This window comes from Carcharhinus amblyrhynchos, chromosome 1 (assembly GCF_965287045.1).
Source record: "Carcharhinus amblyrhynchos chromosome 1, sCarAmb.v2.hapA, whole genome shotgun sequence".
NCBI classification, from domain to species: domain Eukaryota; kingdom Metazoa; phylum Chordata; class Chondrichthyes; order Carcharhiniformes; family Carcharhinidae; genus Carcharhinus; species Carcharhinus amblyrhynchos.
In genome coordinates this window covers 136,177,553-136,186,910 of record NC_137324.1, presented here as the reverse complement: position 1 = coordinate 136,186,910, position 9,358 = coordinate 136,177,553, and positions in this window count along the sequence as shown.

Genomic DNA, 9,358 nt, shown 5'->3' with positions numbered 1-9,358 from the left:
TGATCTACGGGTAAGCGTTCTCCAAGATGGCCTTCATGACATATGACAGCGCAGAGTCACTGAGTAAAGACTGATAGCCAAGTTCCACACACATGAGGAAGGCCTCAACCGGGATCTTGGGTTCATGTCACACTATTTGTAACCCCCATGACTTGCCTGGATTTGCATAATCTCACTAACTGTCCTGTCTGGAGATAATACACATCTCATTAACCTGTGCTTAATGCTCTCTCCACTCACATTGTCTGTGCCTTTAAGACTTGATTAGCTGTAAAGACTTGCATTCCAATCATTATTTTGTAAATTGATTTTGTGTCTTTATATGCCCTGTTTGTGAACAGATCTCCCACTCACCTGATGAAGGAACAGTGCTTCGAAAGCTAGTGGCATTTGCTACCAAATAAGCCTGTTGGACTTTAACCTAGTGTTGTGAAACTTCTTACTTGGTCATAGAAGACAGAGGCTAGCGGTGGAAAGGTGTTTTTCAATATGGAGATCTGTAGCTGGTAGTGTTCTGCAGGGTCAGTGCTGGGACCTTTGTTGTTTGTAGTATATATAAATGATCTGGAGGAAAATGTGGGTTGAACTGATTAGTAAATTTACGGATGACACTGAGATTTTGGAGTTGCTGTTCGTGATAGAGATAGTCAGAGGACACAACAGGAAATAGATAGATTGGAAACTTGGGCACAGAAATAGTAGATGGAGTTTAATCTGGACAAAAGCAAGGTGATGCATTTTGAAGGATCTAATTTAAGTGTGAATTATACTGTAAATGGAAGAACACTAAGGAAGAACATTAATGTGCAGAGGGATTTGGGTATGTAGTTTCCTAAAAGTGGCAACAAGATGATTAAGAAGACATATAGCATGCTTGCCTTCATCAGCCAGGGCATTGAGTACAAGAGTTGGAAACACATGTTGCAGCTATATAACTGGTTAAGCCACATTTGGAGTATTGCATGCAGTTCTGGTTGCTATGCTACCAGAAGGATGTGGAAGCTTTAGAGAGAGTGCAAAGAAGGTTCACCAGGATGTTACCTGATTTTGAGAGCATTGACTATGAGGAGAGGTCAAATAAACTAGAATTGTTTTTACTGGAAGATGGAGGCTGAGGGGAGACCTGATAGAGGTCTACAAAATTGAGAAGTATAGTCAGGGTGGATAGTCAGAAGCCTTTTCCAAGGGTGGAAGTGTCAATTACAAGGGGGCACAGGTTCAAGGTGAGAGAGGGAATGTTTAAGGGACCTATGTGGGGGAAGTTCTTCATGCAGAGGGATGTGGATGCCTGGAACATGCTGCCAGAGGAGGTATTGGAAGCAGGCCATTACCATCTGAATGGTACATGAATAGGAACAGAATAGGTGGATACAGTCTGGGTAAAGGCAGAAGATGTTTTTATTAGTTTAGTTGGGGCATTATCTTCAGCACATGCTTGGAGGGCTGGAGAACCACCTGTTCTTGTGCAGGATTTTTTTTCCCTAATACTTTGGTTTTTGTTCTCTTAACTTTAATCATCTTAGGACATTCTTTCCATCTGAATTCCCTGGGTACCTGGACTGTAGCCCGTTCCTTGGGAAGCTGGCTCTTTGCTGCTTCCATCCTGTCCAGAGTTGAGAGATGTTCACTCCTGATGTCCTTCAACTTCAATATATCCAGCTAAAACTAAAACTTAAAAGCTTTTCTACCTTACAAGGCCCAAGTTGCCAAGCAAGTTTATGTACTCTCCATGTTATAGTTATCACTAAGCACGATAGAACTAATCCCCACACATACAAACACCTTTGTCCAGCATGAATCTAACTATAGGCTTTACCATTTTTTCCACAGAAACATTAAATTAATCCCGCTTAAATCTATATCTTATTTCTAATGTTTACCTTTACAAATATAAATCCCTTAAAACTACCTTTGTTTTCCAAACAATACCGATTTAGTTAGTTCAGTTGGTTTCCTGCTGCTTCCATGCAAGCACAAACCCAACATATCCCACACAACCAATGCCACCCCCAACATCCTGTGCCCTTCCAGCCATCAGGCTTTCGATCTCCACTTCTGACCTGGCCCATAAATGCCAAGAGTGGGAGATAATAGAAGGTGGAGTCCCTGACCTGCGAATCCAAACTCACTTTGAGGAAAGCACCCTGCATCTCATGGGGAGGACAAGGATAGGACCATGAGCGACAGCTAGGTTGGCATGTGACCAGAAAGTGAGTATCTGCAAAACCATCAAACATATGACATATCACAAGTAAGTGGCATGCTGACCAGATACTATGTCCCTCCATTGCACTGAACCTTGTGCCTTTTGTTGCAGGAGATGACCCTGATGCACCCAACCCATTTGCAGTCGCTGTCCCGAGCACACAGAAGTCTGCCGGAACCGAGAAATCAGCTGATCCCAAGCCAGGTGCCAGGCAGCTGGGATCAGTTCTCTCTAAGCTGCTGGAGATGCAGCAGCAGAGCCAGGGAAAGCAGGAGAGGTGTCAGCAACACTGCAAGGCTGTTGGGAGGAGTCTCACAGACTGCAAATACAGCATATAATGCTGGCATTGTGTGGTACCCAGACCAAGTTTGCAAGGGTGGCGTATGTAATGGAAAGCCAACTTCAAGAAATGGTTGCTATCAGTGACAGAGTCCAAGGCATGGCTGAGTCACAGTGGGCCAAGGCTGAGTCATAACTGTGGGCTTTGAGAGCATGGCCCAGTCACAGCAGGCCATCGCTGATTGGCTTCAGAGCTTGGCCTAGTCTTATGTGCCATTTTCTGTAGGCATTGTGAGCTTGGCCCAGACTCAGAGGGCCATTTCTGAGGGCTCGCACACTGTGAACGCAGTTGATCTTTTAGGACTGGCAGGGCCAGGTGATGCAGAGCTTCCTGGAACTCAGTCCAGTTGCTCTGCCATCTCATGGAGTAACCCAGGGGCCCACTGGCACCTTGAGGGAGGAGGAAGAGCTGGAACCCATGCTGGGGCCTTTTATTCAAAGACTCTGGCCACTGCCAGGTCTTCCAATACCTCCTTCCTGAAACTGGTGCGTTTCATGGGCAGCAGGATGAATTCGGTAGCATGGATACATTGGTGATGCCAGAAAGATCAGGTTCCAGCCTTCCAGGGAATGCTGGCCAAGGGCATCACAGGCCATGGGTTGTGGAACAAAGCTGACTGGCTCCACATCTGATGTCTATCCTTGGGGGACACGTAGACATAATGCTTGGCCATGAAAGATTAAGAAGTAGGGTCACCAAGATGGCACAGGTGAAGGACTGCACTTTAGTTAGAGAGAGGGTAATATCCACTGTTAAATCTGACTAATAAATGTTATTGCACCCCACAGCTATGACTAATCTATTTGTATTCATCTGCAGCATGTTACCATCATCCTACCGCCTGGACCACCAGTAACTTGCTAACATGACCAACCCAGGCCCATCAGCCTGATATGATGTCAATGGGACCTATGGTGGTGGATGTGGATAAGGATTGAGAGGTGGGGTAGGGATTGGAATTGGTGGATGACACACCCCCTAGTCAGAGTAACTTGTGGCTATGAGGGCCTTCCACACTGTTCTACCTTACTAAACCCTTGCTGCCGCCTATCCTCTGTCCGTTGGCTTCTCCTCAAGGATGTCTGCCTGGTGACCCTCCACCTCTTCCCCCTCCTCCAGGAAGTCTCCCTGCTGCTACACTATGTTGTGGAGTGCACAGCAGACTGCGATGATGCAGGAAACACACAGCCAGCTGTATTGGAAGACACAGTCAGAGCGGTCCAGACAACAGAGCCTCATCTTCAAGAGCCGAATGCACCGCTCAACAATGGAATGGGTGGCAGCAGGGGCCTCCTTATAATGGGTCTCTGCCTCGGTCTTTGGCCTCCATCTCGGTCTCTGCCCTCCACACTCACGTCATCGGCCAACTCCTTAATGGGTAACCCTTGACCCTCATGAACCATCTTGGCAGCCTGGGCTGGTCTTCTAAGAGTCGGGGCTTTCTGATCTCAGGAGGGTGAGGCTACCATGCTTGGAAATGGGTTCTGTGCACACACGTGCATTATGTTCATTTTGTGGTTGCAAACCAACCAAACATCAGGGAGTGAACCTCTTTCTGTTCATGAGCCACGGTACCTGATGGTTTGGGGACTGCGGGGGGACATGCATATAATTGAAAGTCCCCTGCGTGTTTAGCACTCTGGTGATAGCCTCAAAGTCTGCAGCCTGGGCTTTCTGCTGGGCCAAGGTGATGTCAAAACTGATGTACTGGTTTGCTTGGGTGAACAGGGCATCCATCACCTCATAGACACACTTGTGGAACAAGGACTGAAAAAACCCACAGAGGTTCCTGCTGGCAGCCTGAATGGATCCAGTTAGGTAAAGTTTAGGTATCCTTCACCGCCTTTGGGAGTGCGTGACTCTTGAGGTGCCGCACCATCTCCCTCCTTACTGAGCTGAAGCCTGCAGTGGCACATGGCATCCTTCAGCTCACTGAAAGACATGCATGTTTTGAAGAGCCAGGCGCTCCATCTCCTCTCTGCCCTGACCCTCTCCTTTGAGCTGTTGGATGCTCAGCTCCTGTCTCCAACCAGTGGCTCCCTGTCCTCCTGCTGCAGCCTGTGGACAGGTTTGGCCTTGAGTGAGAGAGAGAGAGATACAGTGCATGACGTTATCAATCCTGGCATCCACATTCCTTCCCAGTGACCCATGTCCCATTTTAGGTGCAAAGCTGTTCATGCCTGGAAGAAGTGGTTGGTAAGAACAGAACCATTGTGAAACCGGCTGCGTTTCTGATTTTTCACTGCACATGCAATCTTACCACCTCACCACACCGATCAAAGGGCGGGATGAGGTCATAAGATCATGCCTTAGAATCCATGAGTCTGGATAGTGGCAATCCAACACCATCTGCGGTGCCATGCACCACCTCAAAGGGTTGGCGACCATCTCTGCATCCTCACTATGAGGGACACAGAGATCATATGGGTAGCTTGGCAGCGGTTCCCCTTGAAGCATAGACATGGGTGCAGCTACCTGGATGTCTGATGCACTGGCTTCCAGGAATAGTTGGCAGATTAGACAGATGGTGGAGAAGCACTCTCATGACTATCATGAAATGGGTTCCCATTAAGGACAGCACCGCAGAGTCCATGCAGTGTGAGAAGTCATGTTAATTGATTGGGAGCAGCAGCTGACAGAGCTGTTGTTTGTTACTGTTACTGAGGCCTGGGATTGGATGTCAGCAGTCAGCCACAGAGCCTGTCCATGATGACATCACTGGTCAGGGGGAATGCACTCAACACAAGCTCCAAGCCAGCGGTGACCCCCTAACCTCAGGACTCCCAGGCCAGTATAAGCCTCCCCAAAATCCTACGCCCATGCAAGCACCCCAGCCCACCCCGCACCATGGCCACAGCTGAGTAACTGCCTCCCTCACACCCCAGAGGTTGGTGCTTAGTGTACTCACCTCCTTGGTTGCATTCGTCACTGCTGTGCCTGAACCACACTTATATAGAGAAGCTGTAATTCTCGCTGGCATGGCACCTCACCAACAAGGTGGTAAACGTATATGAGGAGGAACGATTGCAAATGATATTGAAATCCATTCAAATGTATGCTAATGTGCATCTCACCCATTTTGGGTGCAAAGCTGTTCACGCCTGGAAGAAGTGGTTGCTAAGAACAGAACCATTGTGAAACCGGCTGCGTTTCTACATAAGAACATAAGAAATAGGAGCAGGAGTAGGCCATCTAGCCCTTCGAGCCTGCCCTGCCATTCAATAAGATCATGGCTGATCTGTCGTGGCTCAGTTCCACATTCCCGCCCTCTCCCCATAACCCTTAATCCCCTTGCCTATCAAAAACCTATCAACCCGCGTTTTAAATATATTTAGCGAGGCAGCCTCCACCACTTCAACGGGCAGAGAATTCCAGAGGTTCACCACCCTTTGAGTGAAGAAGTTCCTCCTCAACTCCGTTCTAAACTGCCCCCCCTTTATCTTGAGGCTGTGCCCTCTAGTCCTACTATCCTTTCTGAGCGGGAAGAGCCTCTCCACCTCTATCCTATCCATCCCATTCATCATCTTATATGTCTCAATGAGATCTCCCCTCATTCTTCTAAACTCTAACGAGAACAAGCCTAGTTTATTCAGCCTCTCCTCATAGTTCAACCCCCTCAACTCCGGTATCAGCCTAGTAAACCTCCTCTGCAATCCCTCCAAGGCCAAAATATCCTTGCGTAAGTGCGGCGACCAAAACTGCACACAGTACTCCAGCTGCGGCCTCACCAGTGCCCTGTACAGCTGCAGCAAGACCTCCCTACTTTTATATTCCATCCCCCTCGCTATGAAGGCCAGCATCCCATTCGCCTTCCTGACCACCTGCTGCACCGCAGACTGGGTTTTTGCGACTCATGCACAAGGACCCCGAGGTCCCTCTGCACCGTCGCCTGCTGCAGTTTTTCGCCATGTAAGTAATAGTCCTTCCTACCATTATTCCTACAAAAGTGGACAACTTCACACTTGCCAACATTAAATTCCATTTGCCAGTTCCTGGCCCATTCGCCCAGCCTATCTAGATCCTTCTGCAGACTCTCCACACCCTCCGCACAATTTGTCGTTCCACCAATCTTGGTGTCATCAGCAAATTTCGACACCATACACTCGGTTCCCTCCTCCAGATCATCCATATAAATGGTGAATAGCTGAGGCCCCAGCACCGATCCCTGGGGCACTCCACTAGTCACCAACCGCCAATCCGAATAGCACCCATTGCCCCCCACTCTCTGCCTCCTATTTGACAACCAATCCCCTATCCACGCTAACACCGTACCCCCAACTCCATGACCCCTGACCTTCTGTAATAACCTCTTGTGCGGCACCTTATCAAACGCCTTCTGAAAATCAAGAAACACCACATCCACCGACTCTCCTCTATCCACCGCCCTAGACACATCCTCATAGAACTCCAATAAATTCGTCAGACACGACTTCCCCTTAACAAAACTGTGCTGCGTCTGCTCTATCAAACAATTCTCCTCAAGATGCCTAGCTATTTTCTCCTTGATCACGGATTCTAACATTTTACCTACAACAGACATTAAACTAACCGGCCTATAATTCCCTGCCTTTTGCCTGCCACCCTTCTTAAACAACGGCATAACATTAGCCGTTTTCCAATCTTCCGGCACTTCCCTGGAATCCAGCAAGGTTTGGAAAATAATCACCAAAGCATCCACTATCACCCCCACCATTTCTTTCAGAACCCTTGAATGCATTCCATCCGATCCTGGGGACTTGTCCACAATCAGTCCCTCCAGTCTTTCGAGCACTGCCTCTCTAGTAACAATAATGTCATTCAGACCCTCCAATCCTACCATTTTTCCATCGCTAACACCCGGCAAATTATTCACGTCCTCCTCTGTGAAGACCGAAACAAAAAAGTTATTCAAGGCCTCAGCCATTTCCCCATCCCCTCCCACTAAGTCCCCCCTCTCATCCTCTAAGGGTCCAACGTTCACCCTGGTCAGCCTCTTCCTTTTTACATATTTATAAAAACTCTTACTATCCTTTTTTATATTAAGCGCTAGCCCAGCTTCATAGTTTATCCTACCCTTCTTTATCAACTTCTTTGTCATTCTTTGTTGATATTTAAACCTCTCCCAATCCTCTTCTCGCCCACTACTCTTAGCTACTCTAAACGCATCCGCTTTTAATTTAACACTTTCCTTTACCTCCTTCGTTATAGAACATAGAACATAGAACATAGAACATTACAGCGCAGAACAGGCCCTTCGGCCCACGATGTTGCGCCGACCAGTTACAAAAACAATGACCCACTAGCCTATACCAATCCCTTTTCGTCCATAAACCTATCCAGAGATCTCTTAAACGCCCCCAAACTAGACGCATTTACAACTGCTGATTATCCACGGCTGATTATCTCTCCTCCTACGATCCTTTTTAACCATCGGAATAAATTTCTGCTGAGCACCAAGAAAGATCTCCTTAAAGATCCTCCACTGTTCCTCAGCAGACCTACCTTCCAATGCGCTCCCCCAATCAACGTTCGCCAATTCCTCTCTCATCCTATTGTACTCCCCTCTGTTCAAACAAAGGACACATGTCTGGGAACCCACTTTCTTCTCCTCCATCTGCATCAGAAACTCCACCATACAATGATCACTCTTCCCAAGAGGATCCTTCACCACAAGGTCCCTAATTCTACCCGCCTCATTACATAACACCAGATCCAAGATAGCTCGCTCCCTCGTCGGCTCCAACACACACTGTTCAAGGAAACTATCCCGGCAGCATTCCAAGGACTCTTCCTCAAGCCCACCGCGTCCAACATGGGTCGACCAATCAATATGTAGATTGAAATCCCGCATAATTATCGCCGTTCCATTCCTGCACGCCGTATTTATTTGCGCGTTAATAGTCCGCCCCACCTCCAGATCATTATTTGGGGGTCTTTAGACGACACCCACCAGCGTCTTCCTCCCTTTGCTGTTCCTAATCTCCACCCACAACGATTCTACTTTCTACTCTTTGGCTCCTATATCATCCCTTACTACCACCCTGCTGCTATCCTTAATCAGCAGAGCTACGCCCCCCCCTTTTTCCTCCTGCCTATCCTTCCTAAACACTTGATACCCCTGTACATTCAGCTCCCAGTCCCTGTCACCTTGCAGCCACATCTCTGTAATGGCCACCAGATCATATCCATTTGTGCTGATCTGCGCCACCAGCTCATTCACTTTATTCCGAATGCTTCGTGCATTCAGATAAAGTGCCTTCATCCCAGCCTTCACCTGTACTCTATTAGCCGGAACGCCACCAACCTTACTCACGCCCCCTACTCCCTTTATTATTGGGACATCCTTGGCCTCTTCCCTTACCGTACCCTCTCCTTTCCTTTAGACCCCGTAATTTCACCTACCCTCACAGCCTCCCCCCTCCTCCCTAATTAGTTTAAAGCCCTATCTACAGTCCTATCTACACGATTCGCCAGGACTCTGGTCCCAGCACGGTTCAGACCAACCCCATCCCACCTGGACAGGTCCCACCTACCCCAATACTGGTGCCAATGCCCCATAAATTCAAACCCATTCCTCCCACACCAATCCCTGAGCCACCCATTCACTTCCTTAATCTTATCAACCCTACGCCCGGAGATAACCACCTTGTCGGTTCTACTTTTTAATTCCAATCCCAGCTTTTCATACTCCCTCCCCAGATCCTCAGTTCGCATTTTGCCTACGTCGTTGGCACCCACATGTACCACAACGACCGGATTCTCACCCTCCCACTCCAGGTTCCTCTGCAGCCTAGATGTGACATCCTGGACCCAAGCACCAGGCAGACAACACA